Below are 12,599 nucleotides of genomic sequence, written 5' to 3'. Positions count from 1 at the left end.
AGTATAGACTAGAGGCCCGGTGCACAAAAATTTGTGCACTGGGGGGGGGGGGCTCCCCAGCCTGGCCTGTGCCCTCTCGCAGTCTGGGACCCCTCAGGAGATAATGACCTGCTAGCTTAGGCCTGCTCCCGGGTGGCAGAGGGCAGGCCCAATCCCTAGGTGCAGCCCCTGGTCGGGCTCAGAGCAGGGCCGATTGGGGAGTTGCACAGAGCAGGGTGGATCAGGAGGTTGTGATGCCACCCTCAGTCACGCACAGAGCAGGGCCCATCAGGGGGGTTGGGGCTCCGTACCCTGTCACACACAGAGCAGGGCCGATCAGGGGGTTGAGGAGCTCACCCTGTCACTCACAGAGTAGGGCCGAGAGGGGAGTTGGGGCACCGCCCCCTGTCACACACAGAGCAGGGCGGATCAGGGGGTTGGAGCGCTGCCCCCTGTCATGCACAGAGCAGGGCCCATCAGGGGGGTTGGGGCTCCGTACCCTGACACACACAGAGCAGGGCCGATCAGGGAGTTGAGGCGCTCCCCCCTGTCACGCACAGAGCAGGGCCCATCAGGGGGTTGGGGAGCTGCCCCTTGTCACTCACAGAGTAGGGCCGATAGGGGAGTTGGGGCACCACCCCTTGTCACACACAGAGCAGGGCGGATCAGGGGGTTGGGGCGCCGCCCTCTATCACCCACAGAGCAGGGCCGATCAGGGGGTTGGGGCACCGCCACTGTCACACTCAGGGCAGGGCTGATGGGGAGGTTATGGCTCTACCCCATCACACACAGAGCAGGGCCCGTGGGGTGGGGGGCTGGGGCGCCGCCCTCTATCACCCACAGAGCAGGGCCGATCAGGGGTTTGGGGCGCTGAACCCTGTCACACACAGAGCCGCAGGGCGATCAGGGGGTTAGGGCGCCTTCCCCTGTCACGAACAGAGCAGGGCAGATAGGGAGGTTGTGGCCCCGCCCCCTGTCACACACAGAGCCGCGGGGCGATCAGGGGGTTTGGGTGCTGCCCCCTGTCACGCTGATCCCAGTGCCAGGAGGCCTCACTGCTCCGCTGATCCTGGTGCCGGGAGGCATATTACCCTTTTACTATATAGAATAGAGGCCTGGTGCATGGGTGGAGGCTGGCTGGTTTGCCCTGAAGGGTGTCCTGGATCAGGGTGGGGGTCCCCACTGGGGTGCCTGGCCAGTCTGGGTGAGGGGCTGAGGGCTGTTTTCTGGCTGGCGAGTGACTGAAGCTCCCAACCGCTCCTTTTTTTCTTTTTTCTTTTTTATTCTGGGCCAGCTTTAGCTCTGAGGCTTAGCTGCTGAAAGCAGGTTTCTGGCCTTTGTTTACCTTCTGTATTTGATACAATGTTGTGGTCCGGCTGGCTGAAGCCTGGCTGACTAACGCAGGTTTCTGGGATTTTGTTTAGCTTCTATATTTGCAACATAGTTGCTTAGAGTTGCAGCTGAGAGGCCGGCAAGTCAGGCGGGGAACGTTGGAGTCTGCAGTCACTGGAGCAAGCAAGCCTCCCTGTTCGCTTCAGTGCATGGCTGCCGGCCGCCATCTTGGCTGGCAGTTAATTTGCATATCTCCCTGATTAGCCAATGGGAAGGGTAGTGGCCGTACGGCTAATTACCATGTTTCTCTTTTATTAGATAGGAAGGATTAGACATAGGGGCTGCTTACTCTACTCTGACTTACTCACGTGGACCAAAACTTGTTTGATCTCTGGGGTAAATGGGCATCCTCAATGCTCAATCTCTCACTACAACCTCAGAAATCTTGCTTTTAATCATGCTTTTCTTGTAGTTCTAGGCTTCTCCATCCTCTTATTAGGGAGGGACATCTTGTTCAGTCTAGGAACTACCATAACCCTAAGAACATTTGTTGTATCGCAAATCAGTGAGCTGGACAAGACGCCTCAACAAGCCAATTAATTAGGAGTCATTTATTGCGCGCAGGTTCAGAGCAGATTACCTCTGTCAAATTCTGAACAGAGGAAGAAGCATTCTCTTTTTATATTTTTTTAGTTCCTTGTGCAAGTTATTTTTACAGACAATTTGTAACCTTGAGTACATATCATATTTATACAGACACCTGTAACCTTGAGTATCATATCTATACAGGCACCTGGCATCAATATCAGCATATCAGTTAGATGGCTAGCTTGCAAGGTCAGACAATTAAGTTTATCTTTTCTATTCAAGCAAAAAACAAAATTATTTTACAGTCTAAAAATGACAGAGTTGACCTACAGAATAAGAGACTGTCTAAGAATAGCAGAGTAGTTCAAACAGCAGTTTCAAATAGCAGTTTTCCAAAGGAGGGACCACCATGTTTCATTCCCCACTGGTTTTATGTAAATGAGTCAAATCATGACTCTTGTGGGTCACTGTTGGGTTGGTGGTCATACCAGCTCCTGAGGACCATAAGCTTGATGGAATGAATTCTATGTTTTTGTTTTTTTGTTGTTTTTTTTTTTAATATTTTATTGATTTTTTACAGTGAGGAAGGGAGAGGGATAGAAAGTTAGAAACATCGATGAGAGAGGAACATCTATCAGCTGCCTCCTGCACACCCCCCACTGAGGATATGCCCGCAACCAAGGTACATGCCCTTGACTGGAATCGAACCCGGGACCCTTCAGTCCGCAGGCCGACGCTCTATCCACTGAGCCAAACCGGTCAGGGCAATTCTATGTTTAATAAAGTTAATAAGCCAGTTTATAAGACAGGGGCCCAGAATGAGGGCCAGGAGTACATGCGAGAGAGTCTCAGCTTTAGTGGGTCTGATGAAGAGTCCTGGGTTCTCTATTCTGCTGGTGCTGCCTTAAGCCGGGTGTGATGAAGCCACGTCGGGATCCCGTCGACCTTGACTGCCATGTGGGTGGTCAAGATGATGGTATGTGGTCCCTCTAGGTGGGAGTCAGTCCTTGGGTGGCAAATTTCTTTACCCAAACAGAGTCACCAGGTTGGAAGGGACGGACTAGATCAGAAGTTGGTACAGGCAGAGCATCTCAGACATGCTTCTGGAATGCTCTTTGCGTGGACTGTAAAGCCTGTAAGGACTTGAGTAAAGATTGGTTATGGATGCAGTTTTTCTAGATTGGGTTTCTGTGTAAGCTGGTGAGGTGGGTAGGTCAGGGTCTGGAAGTCACTAGAATCTGTAGAGGCCCCACTGGCTTTAGGGCAGCCTCCTGGGCTGCTTTATCTGCAGCCTAGTTTCCTCTTGCTTCTGGGGAGTCCCCTTGTCTCACATAGGTAGAGGTGGAAAGACTTAGTTACATTTGGTACTTGGCCCATCGTCCTTGCTCTGCTCATGGCTGTCTTACTGCCTAATATATTACCTCAAGGATCCTGGCTCTGAATTCTTTCAGGGAAAATGGACATCAGTGGGCTCTTCTGACTACTTCCATGCTGAAGGGGAACAGAGTTTTCTTTCAGAGCCAAGAGATCCTTGCTGTCTGTCAGAGGGACGATGAGGCCCGGGCACAGAAGGAGGTGGGCTTGTGACCTGGCAAAGAAAAACTGTATTATAAAATTCAGTATTATTGAGCAATTAGAACAGCAAGAGTTATAACAAGTGGTCTGGTGGAAGGGAAAGAAAACATTTCAGTTTTAATAACTTCTATTGAAATAGAATTTTTTTCTCCTTAAAATTATTCCTCTGTTTATTAAAAGAGCTAAATCAAGACTAACTTATCTATTTTATTCAATTTGGCCTGATTGTTTGCATAAATATAATAAAAATGGTAACTGACCACCTTTGCCAGAATTTCATGATTGAATCTTAATGTGCCCCGTAGGGCCAGGAAGCCAAGCCATCCAGCTGCTGTTAGGCCTGCCTGCAGTATCTGCTGAGTTAGGTGAATCCCTTACCTGCAGCAACTCCACCGGGGCCCATGCCCTAGGCTTCAACACCCATCTCAGCAGCCCTCCTACTCATTGTGGCCTAGAGTGCATGGGGGTTCCACAGGGACGCACAGGCGCCCTTATTGCTCCCCTTCTACTCTGACCAATCACCAGTGATGGTAGGGCATGGGCCTGACGCTCCAGCGCCAGCTATTTTCAGGGCTACCAAACAGGATACCAGGCTTTCTTTGTGGCACTCTTACTGGCTTCAAGTCTTCAGAGTCCAGACAGGGCTCTTTAAAACATGATACGCCAGTCAAAATTCTCGGTTAATAAAACCACTATTGGAAACCGGACTTATTGAATTTATGCAAAGAAATGTACTGCCATGATTTATTAAGAATTGCCAAATTTGCCCTGGCCAGCTTGGCGCAGTGGATGGGGCATCAGCCTGCGGACTGAAGGGTCCCGGGTTCAATTCCGGCCAAGGGCACATGCCTGGGTTTCAGGCTCGATCCCCAGTGGGGGGTGTGCAGGAGGCAGCCGATCAATGGTTCTCTCTCATCATTGATGTTTCTATCTCTCTCTCCTTTTCCCTTCCTCTCTGAAATCAATAAAGAAATATATTTTTTAAAAAAAAGAATTGCCAAATTTCGGAGGAATTATATAAGGAGAAAAATATACTGACCTGTTTTAAGAGTTTGTTTTTCCTTGCCAGTCCTTTTTATGGATTCTTCAGAGTAATATTTTTCTAAATGTATTATAACAAAACAGTAACTGCCTTTAAATGACAAGAAGAAATTTAAAATGTGTCTATACTCAAATAGATAGTTACAGCTGTCCCTGTAGTAGGGTTCCCCCTACTTGACTTGTCCTTAAACTATATATGGTCTCTGGGAGGGGTGACTGCCCCCTCAGAATGGATTAAGGGAGTAGCTCTTCCACATGAGCTTTATCCCTTTGCAGGGTCTCACTGGTCACAGTACCTCACAGGATCTGTAATTCCTGTAACAGAGGGCTGGTACCTACCACTCCCCTCTGTTCCATACAGGCCTCCCCCAGTTTCCTAAAGTTGAGGTTTGTGCCACCCCTGACATGGGCATGGTCACACAGGCCTGCAAGGCAGTATACAGGCTGCCACTATCTCTCAATAGAGACCGAAATCTGATGAGTATTTTTCTTTGCCCTTTTGGGCACCTGCCCTTTTGGCAACTGCATTCAAATCTGCAAGAGAATTAAAGGTTAATATAATATATTTACATAATGAAGTATAACATTGGCACTGCGGCCACTTCTGGCAGCTAAATCTTCTGCTACCAAACATGACACATGGTAGGGCTATTCTATACAAACATCTTAGGGAGGTGACTAAAGTCCATTTTTGACCTTCCCCCACATAGCAAAACTGTCCTCGTCTCTCTGGAGCCATGTCCATGAAGATGCAGGCATCATCTAAGTCTATTATACAGTTTTCTGCAGGCCACTGTCATGGCTGTGCGTGGTGGCTGGTTCTTCTTTCTAGTTACAAACACAGTCTGTCCAATTTCCCTAAAATTTATTCTAGCACGGGAGAAAGTTGTTTTGCTGTACACAGGCAGCTTAACCCATATACTGTGCCGCGCCAGCACAGCCAAGGGTGATCCTGGGGGGGGGGGGGGGGTGAAAGATGAGAAAAGACAGACAAGAGAATGAAAGCTGGGTCTCGGTGGGACGCTGCTCCCTGATGAGGAGACAGCGCCAGCGCCCACAAGCCGTGTCTTTATTTTATAGCAGATGCCACGAGGCAAAATAGGGGTGTGATCAAGTTGTTTACAGCATTCTCGTGAGTTTCAACCTCACTCAACTACATGCACCCGAACTCTATCACAAGGCATGTGGAGCTACGTGTTTGGACCATAGGTTCAAGCTTACAACCACAGCCGTTGGCTATAATTGTGCTGGGAGGGCCCTGCCCTCTAGCTGGGACTTGCACGTGGCAACGAGAGGACCCTGGCTGTCGTAAATGTTTCCCTCCACGTCCCGCGTGGTTCAGGGTTCAGGATCTGGAAAAGGAGCCGCACACAAATGAAAGAGAGGAAACAAGAGATAATTTGGAAATAATGGGGGCCAGGCGGGTAAGTCCAACTCAAGGGGAAGGACTTCCCCTGGTGCTCAGGCCGCACCAACCTTTTATTGATCTGGGATACACCCATAGCATAGCTCTTAGGCAGGCAATTTCCAATAACACACAGACTAGCCCATCAGCAGGCAATTTCCAGTAATAGGCAGACTATCTTATCAATAAGGATTTACAAGACTATCTGGTGGGGAAGTTGCTTCAGCTACCATTGACTGGACTAACTGGGTGCACAGCTCTGACCTTGCTAGGGCTTCAAGGGTCACCAGCCTTCTGGGTTCTCTGTCTATACTTCTCTGCCAGTGAAGACAATAGGCGGTCTCCCACACCTGTCCTTTCATTAGTCCGAAGCTTGAACCTGGCCAAAACACCGTAACCGCGCCCCACAATATACAACTGGCAAACTGGAGTCTATAAGTTCAATATGTAGCCTCCGGTCCTCCTAACCCAACAGGGTCTCGGCCAGTCCCTCAGTCAGACTCCTCCTCTCTAGGAGAGTCTGAAAATCCTGAAGGCTCTCCAGTCCATGGAAAGTGCCTTCCCTTTACCCTCTCCTGTTAACCCTGTTTGTCAGTTACAGGGCCTTGCCATCCCTGTCTCTCACCACTGCTTGGTTCCTAGTGGCGAGCCAAACACAGCTGGGGCTGCAGGGAGAGACAAGTTTTTACATAGCAAAGCGCTCCCGTGACAGCTTGGGCATCAGGCCCTTGCCTTACCACCTGTCATCTTTCCTGGCAGGGACCTTGACCTTTCCCACAGGCTTCTCTGTAAGTAAGAACAGGGCATCTGCCCCCCTCCCCACCGACTGGGTGTCTTGGCCTACCCCTTAGTCCAGTGATGGCGAACCTTTTGAGCTCGGCGTGTCAGCATTTTGAAAAACCCTAACTTAACTCTGGTGCCGTGTCACATATAGAAATTTTTTGATATTTGCAACCATAGTAAAACAAAGATTTATATTTTTGATATTTATTTTATATATTTAAATGCCATTTAACAAAGAAAAATCAACCAAAAAAAATGAGTTCGCATGTCACCTCTGACACGCGTGTCATAGGTTCGCCATCACTGACCTACAGTTTTCAACTTGAATCTAATTCTACTATCAGTGTCTCCCAAGGATTTCAAAAAGGCCAGTCCTTTTTTTAGTAAATCTCCTTCCAGTTCCTGGGGGCTTTCCTTGCACCAACCTCACCCCAGTTATCAGGCAGACTAGTAACTGGTCAATACAGATACTCTTATGCAAGACCCTGAAAAAACCCTGTTGTCATTGTGTTACAGCCAATAAATGTATCAATAAGCCTGAACCAGATGATTCCATCCCATCTCCGATATATCCAAAGATATTTTCTAACCGTGTCTTCTGAAGCAGACTGGTGTTTGTCCGCTAGTCTAAATGGGCCAATCAGGTATCTGGGAGACTAATTCTCAAAATGACCCCAGAATACCTGCAGCTATTGGCAAGGAGAAATGAATATTAACTGGAAATTCCTTTACCAGATCCCCACAGCACACAGAGCCCCCACAGGGCCATGGGACCCACTCCTAAAGGGGGATCTCTCTCCCCTAACAGCAAGGGAGACACCTACTGGGGTCTAACTCTACGAGGTTGTTATTTAATAATATATACCAGCAAGGGTACACCCCTCATGGATTCCTCTTCCTTTGGACACCCCCAAAATAGCCTACATTATGATGGCAGACCTTATACCAAGTTCTATCAGCCATTACCTGCTCTAGCCTACTCATATGTCGTCAACACATAATTTCAAGGCCAGTGCACTTTAGATTTTCTTGGCCTCAAGGGATTTCTGTCACTGCTCATAATACCACTTATCCTCAAAATAAAAGGGCCATTGGTCTCATTGTAGCTGGCACAGGGACAGCCATCAGCCTAGAAGCCCCATAGGGAGGATTTTCCTATCATGAAGCCACCTTAAGAAATTTAACAGACAGTATAACTGCCCTAGAAAGAAGTACTGTGATGCCCTCAAAAACTCACAATTTCTCTTGCTAACTTTGTGCTAGATAACAGATTAGACCTCAGTTACCTACTAGCAGCAGAAGGACTGGGAGCAGTCATAAGCACAACCTGCTGCACTTGTACTAACTCTTCAAGTCAAGTAGAGGAAGACATAAAAAAAAATTATGACCAGGACCCCTGGCTTCATAACTTTGGAAAGGGGAACCCTTCTGCTAGCTCAATCTGGGATTCTGTAAAGTCTGCTCTCCTCTCCATTACCTGGTTTTTATCCCTCCTTGCTCCTCTAGTAGTTATAGTTCTCCTCCTCATCTTTGAACCATGTCTTTTTTTTTCTTTACCATTTATTTATTTATTTATAAATCCTCACCCAAGGATATTTTTCCATTGATCTTTCAGAGAGAGGGAAAGACAGAGAGAAACATCGATATGAGAGAAACACACTGATTGGTGCCTCCTGCAAGAACCCTGAACAGGGCCTGGGTCAGGGAGGAGTCTGCAACCGAGGTACATGCCCTTGACTGGAATTGAACCCGGGACCCTTTGGTCCACAGGCCAATGCTCTATCCACTGAGCCAAACTGGCTAGGGTTGAACCATGTCTTTTTAAACTTCTTGTCAAAATTTTCACCTGTAGGATACAATTCCAAGATGATAATGCTTCAGGGATTCTGGCCCATCCCTACTTAGAAGAATCAGCTAACAGCCTCCCTGTTCCAGTCTCAGATTCCATTCCCTTATCTCCCTTTGACCAGGCAAGGAGAGACTTCCATACCCTACACAGGCAGGAACCATGACTCTTGTCACTAGGAAGCAGTTACTGAAAACAGACCCTCCTCCTTCATCACCCCTAAAAGATTTCAGGGACGGAAGTCTCTGAGGGGTAAATGAGGCAGGTTAGTAAGAAGCTAGGAAAATTCCTTGACAAGTGAAATTGGGAAACTGAGACAGATAGCTGAACAAACTGGTCGAGCAATTTACAGCCAGTATCTTCCCTAACCAAGTACACTTAGGATCAAATAGTTTACACATTCCAGACCATGCTGGGGCAGACCCTCCTGATCCCAGTCCCTCTTTAGTGGCATTCTTTGGAGGTAAAATTGACCAGACAATGACCCTGACCCCTCTTTACACTCATTTTGATGAATCAGCATATTGAAAGGCACACCTGGAAAGCTGATGAATATTCTATTAAGATCTTTTCAAGACCAACCCTAAAATTCCCACTTTTAGAAAACAGATAAAACCCCTCAAGGTAAAGGAAGCCACCATGTACTCTCTCTAGAGCAGGAGTCCTCAAACTACTGCCCGCGGGCCACATGCAAATACAAATATTGTATTTGTTCCCATTTTGTTTTTTTACTTCAAAATAAGATATGTGCAGTGTGCATAGGAATTTGTTCATAGTTTTTTTTTTAAACTATAGTCCGGCCCTCCAACGGTCTGAGGGACAGTGAACTGGCCCCCTGTTTAAAAAGTTTGAGGGGAGAACCAAGATGGCGGCATAGGTTAACGCCGGAGTTTGCTGCCTCGAACAACCACTTCAAAAATACAACTAAAAGACGGAACGGACATCACCCAGAACCACAGGAAGGCTGGCTGAGGAGAGATTCTACAACTAGAAGGAAAGAGAAATCCATACCGAGACTCAGAGGAGGCGCAGTGCGGAGGTGAAATACTAAGGTGCGGAGTGCATGTGGAGCGGGCCGGCGGCGGAGGGCGCAGTTGTTGTTTTCAATCGGGAGGGAGTTTCAGACTCTGAGCTCCAGATCCGGGCGAGTCTCTAGGGACCCAGACTCAAACGGGAGAAGCGGGAAGGCAGCTTTCTCTCCGAGGTTTGCAGCGGTTGCAGAGCCGCTGGGGACGGAACTGAGAGCAGCCATAACTGCTCGCCCCGCCCACCCTGTAGATCCCCGGGGACCCGCCCCGCCCAAGCCCTGCACGGAGGCATTTGCCGGATAGCCTCAGGCAAAGGCTAGATTAGCACCGCCCTAGAGATTCAGCACAGAAGCTCTCCCACTGCAGACACAGCTGACTCTCATAGCCAGTTAGCCTGGAGGTCAATTCACCCCTAGTATTGCCGACAACAATTAAGGCTTAACTACAACAAGACTGCGCACAAAGACCACAAGGGGGTGCACCAAGAAAGCATAAAAAATGCGGAGACAAAAAAACATGACAGAAATGGAGGATATAGAGCTAAAAAACGCACTTTTGAGGGCTTTCAATAATCTGCTAGAAACTGCCGATAAACTTGATGAGAGCCTCAAGAAATCTAATGAGACCCTCGATGTTGTGATAAAGAACCAACTAGAAATTAAGCATACACTGACTGAAATAAAGAATATTATACAGACACCCAACAGCAGACCAGAGGAGTGCAGAATCAAGTCAAAGATTTGAAATGTGAAGAAGCAAAAAACACCCAACCGGAAAAGCAAAATGAAAAAAGAATCCAAAAATACGAAGATAGTGTAAGGAGCCTCTGGGACAGTTTCAAACGCACCAACATCAGAATTATAGGAGTACCAGAAGATGAGAGACAGCAAGATATTGAAAACCTATTTGAAGAAATAATGACAGAAAACTTCCCCCACCTGGTGAAAGAAATGGACTTACAAGTCCAAGAAGCGCAGAGAACCCCAAACAAAAGGAACCCAAAGAGGACCACACCAAGACACATCATAATTAAAATGCCAAGAGCAAAAGACAAAGAGAGAATCTTAAAAGCAGCAAGAGAAAGAGACTCAATTACCTACAAAGGAGTACCCATACGACTGTCAGCTGATTTCTCAACAGAAACTTTGCAGGCCAGAAGGGAATGGCAAGAAATATTCAAAGTGATGAATACCAAGAACCTACAACCAAGATTCCTTTATCCAGCAAAGCTATCATTCAGAATTGAAGGTCAGATAAAGAGCTTCACAGATAAGGAAAAGCTAAAGGAGTTCATCACCACTAAACCAGTATTATACGAAATGCTGAAAGGTATCCTTTAAGAAGAGGAAGAAGAAGAAAAAGGTAAAGATACAAATTATGAACAACAAACATGCATCTATCAACAAGTGAATCTAAGAATCAAGTGAATAATCTGATGTACAGAATGAACTGGTGATTATAATGAATCAGGGACATAGAAAGGGAATGGACTGACTATTCTTGGGGGGGAAAGGGGAGTGGGAGATGCGGGAAGAGACTGGACAAAAATCGTGCACCTATGGATGAGGACAGTGGGTGGGGAGTGAGGGCGGAGGGTGGGGCGGGAACTGGGAGGAGGGGAGTTATGGGGGGGGGAAAAAGAGGAACAAATGTAATCTGAACAATAAAGATTTAATTAAAAAAAAAAGTTTGAGGACCCCTGCTCTAGAGCATGCCTGAACTGCGTCCAGCATGGCCAGGGGTGAACATGAGGAGGGGCGGTGAAGGATCAAAGAAGACAGAAAAGAGAATACAGTTGGGACCAGGTGGGATCACTGTGCCTGGATGAGGAAACAATGAGCCGAAGTTTTATTTTATAGTCAGATCACACAAAGCAAAACAAGGGGAGTGGCCAATATGTTTACAATGTTCTTTCGAGTTTCAAATCTGTTTTGTTACTCAAGCCTTGTTTTGGCAGCACTTGCTGCACCTCCCACAGCCCATTAGCTACCTAGGAACAAGGGAGGACTATAAGGTCAAGCTTAATTGTGCTAGGAGGGCTCTGCCCTCCAAGCTGGGACTTGTATGTGGCTCTGCCACAGGTCAATCCAAGGCTTGACCCTATAGCCGCTCCCTACACATGCCCACACCCCTCTTTTCCTCAGATGTGTATTTTTGCTCTCTTTCTTCTAAAGTCTAAGGGTCCGGACAAAGCTTGCAACCAGAGGAATAGCAGGCAGTGGCAGCTCATCCTGGGCTAATACTTTGAACCTGTTTCTAAGAACCCTTCTTTTGTCTAACTTTTCAGTGAGCTAAGCTCACTCCTTGCCTCTTCTATCTTAATCTCTTCCTTTGTTACACTGTCCCCAGCTTTAATAAATGTACTCCCCAAATCACCTGGACTCTAATTACAAAATCTTTCCTGCATGAAGTCAAGAACCCACACATTCCAGACCATGCTAGGGCAGATACACCTCAGTCCTTGTCCTTTTCTGGTGACAAGGTTACACCCCTAACCATGGTATTGTTCAAGGGTCAACTGTATTAGTCAAATTTCCTATATAATAAAGATGTAATTGACCATCACGCCCTCACACAAGATGGCTGCCCCCATGTGGGCACAAGATGGCCACCACAAGATGGCTGGCAGGGGAGGACAGTTGGGGGGGACCAGGCCTGAAAGGGATGGCAGTTGGGGGGGACCAGGCCTGAAGGGGAGGGCAGTTGGGGGTCAGGCCTGCAGGGGAGGGCAATTGGGGGGGACCAGGCCTGTAGGGGAGGGCAGTTGGGGGCAACCAGGCCTGCAGGGGAGGACAGTTAGGGGTGACCATGCTGGCAGGGGAGGGCAGTTATGGGTGACCAGGCCAGCAGGGGAGCAGTTAGGCGTTGATCAGGCCAGCAGGGGAGTGGTTAGGGCAATCAGGCAGGCAGGTGAGTGGTTAGGGGCAATCAGGCAGGCAGGCAGGCGAGTGGTTGGGAGCCAGCAGTCCTGAATTTTGAGAGGGATGTCCGACTGCCTGTTTAGGCCCGATCCTGGGATGGG

Source organism: Myotis lucifugus, unplaced genomic scaffold (assembly GCF_000147115.1).
Source record: "Myotis lucifugus unplaced genomic scaffold, Myoluc2.0 scaffold_41, whole genome shotgun sequence".
Classification (NCBI taxonomy): Eukaryota; Metazoa; Chordata; class Mammalia; order Chiroptera; family Vespertilionidae; genus Myotis; species Myotis lucifugus.
This window is presented reverse-complemented; position numbering follows the sequence as displayed.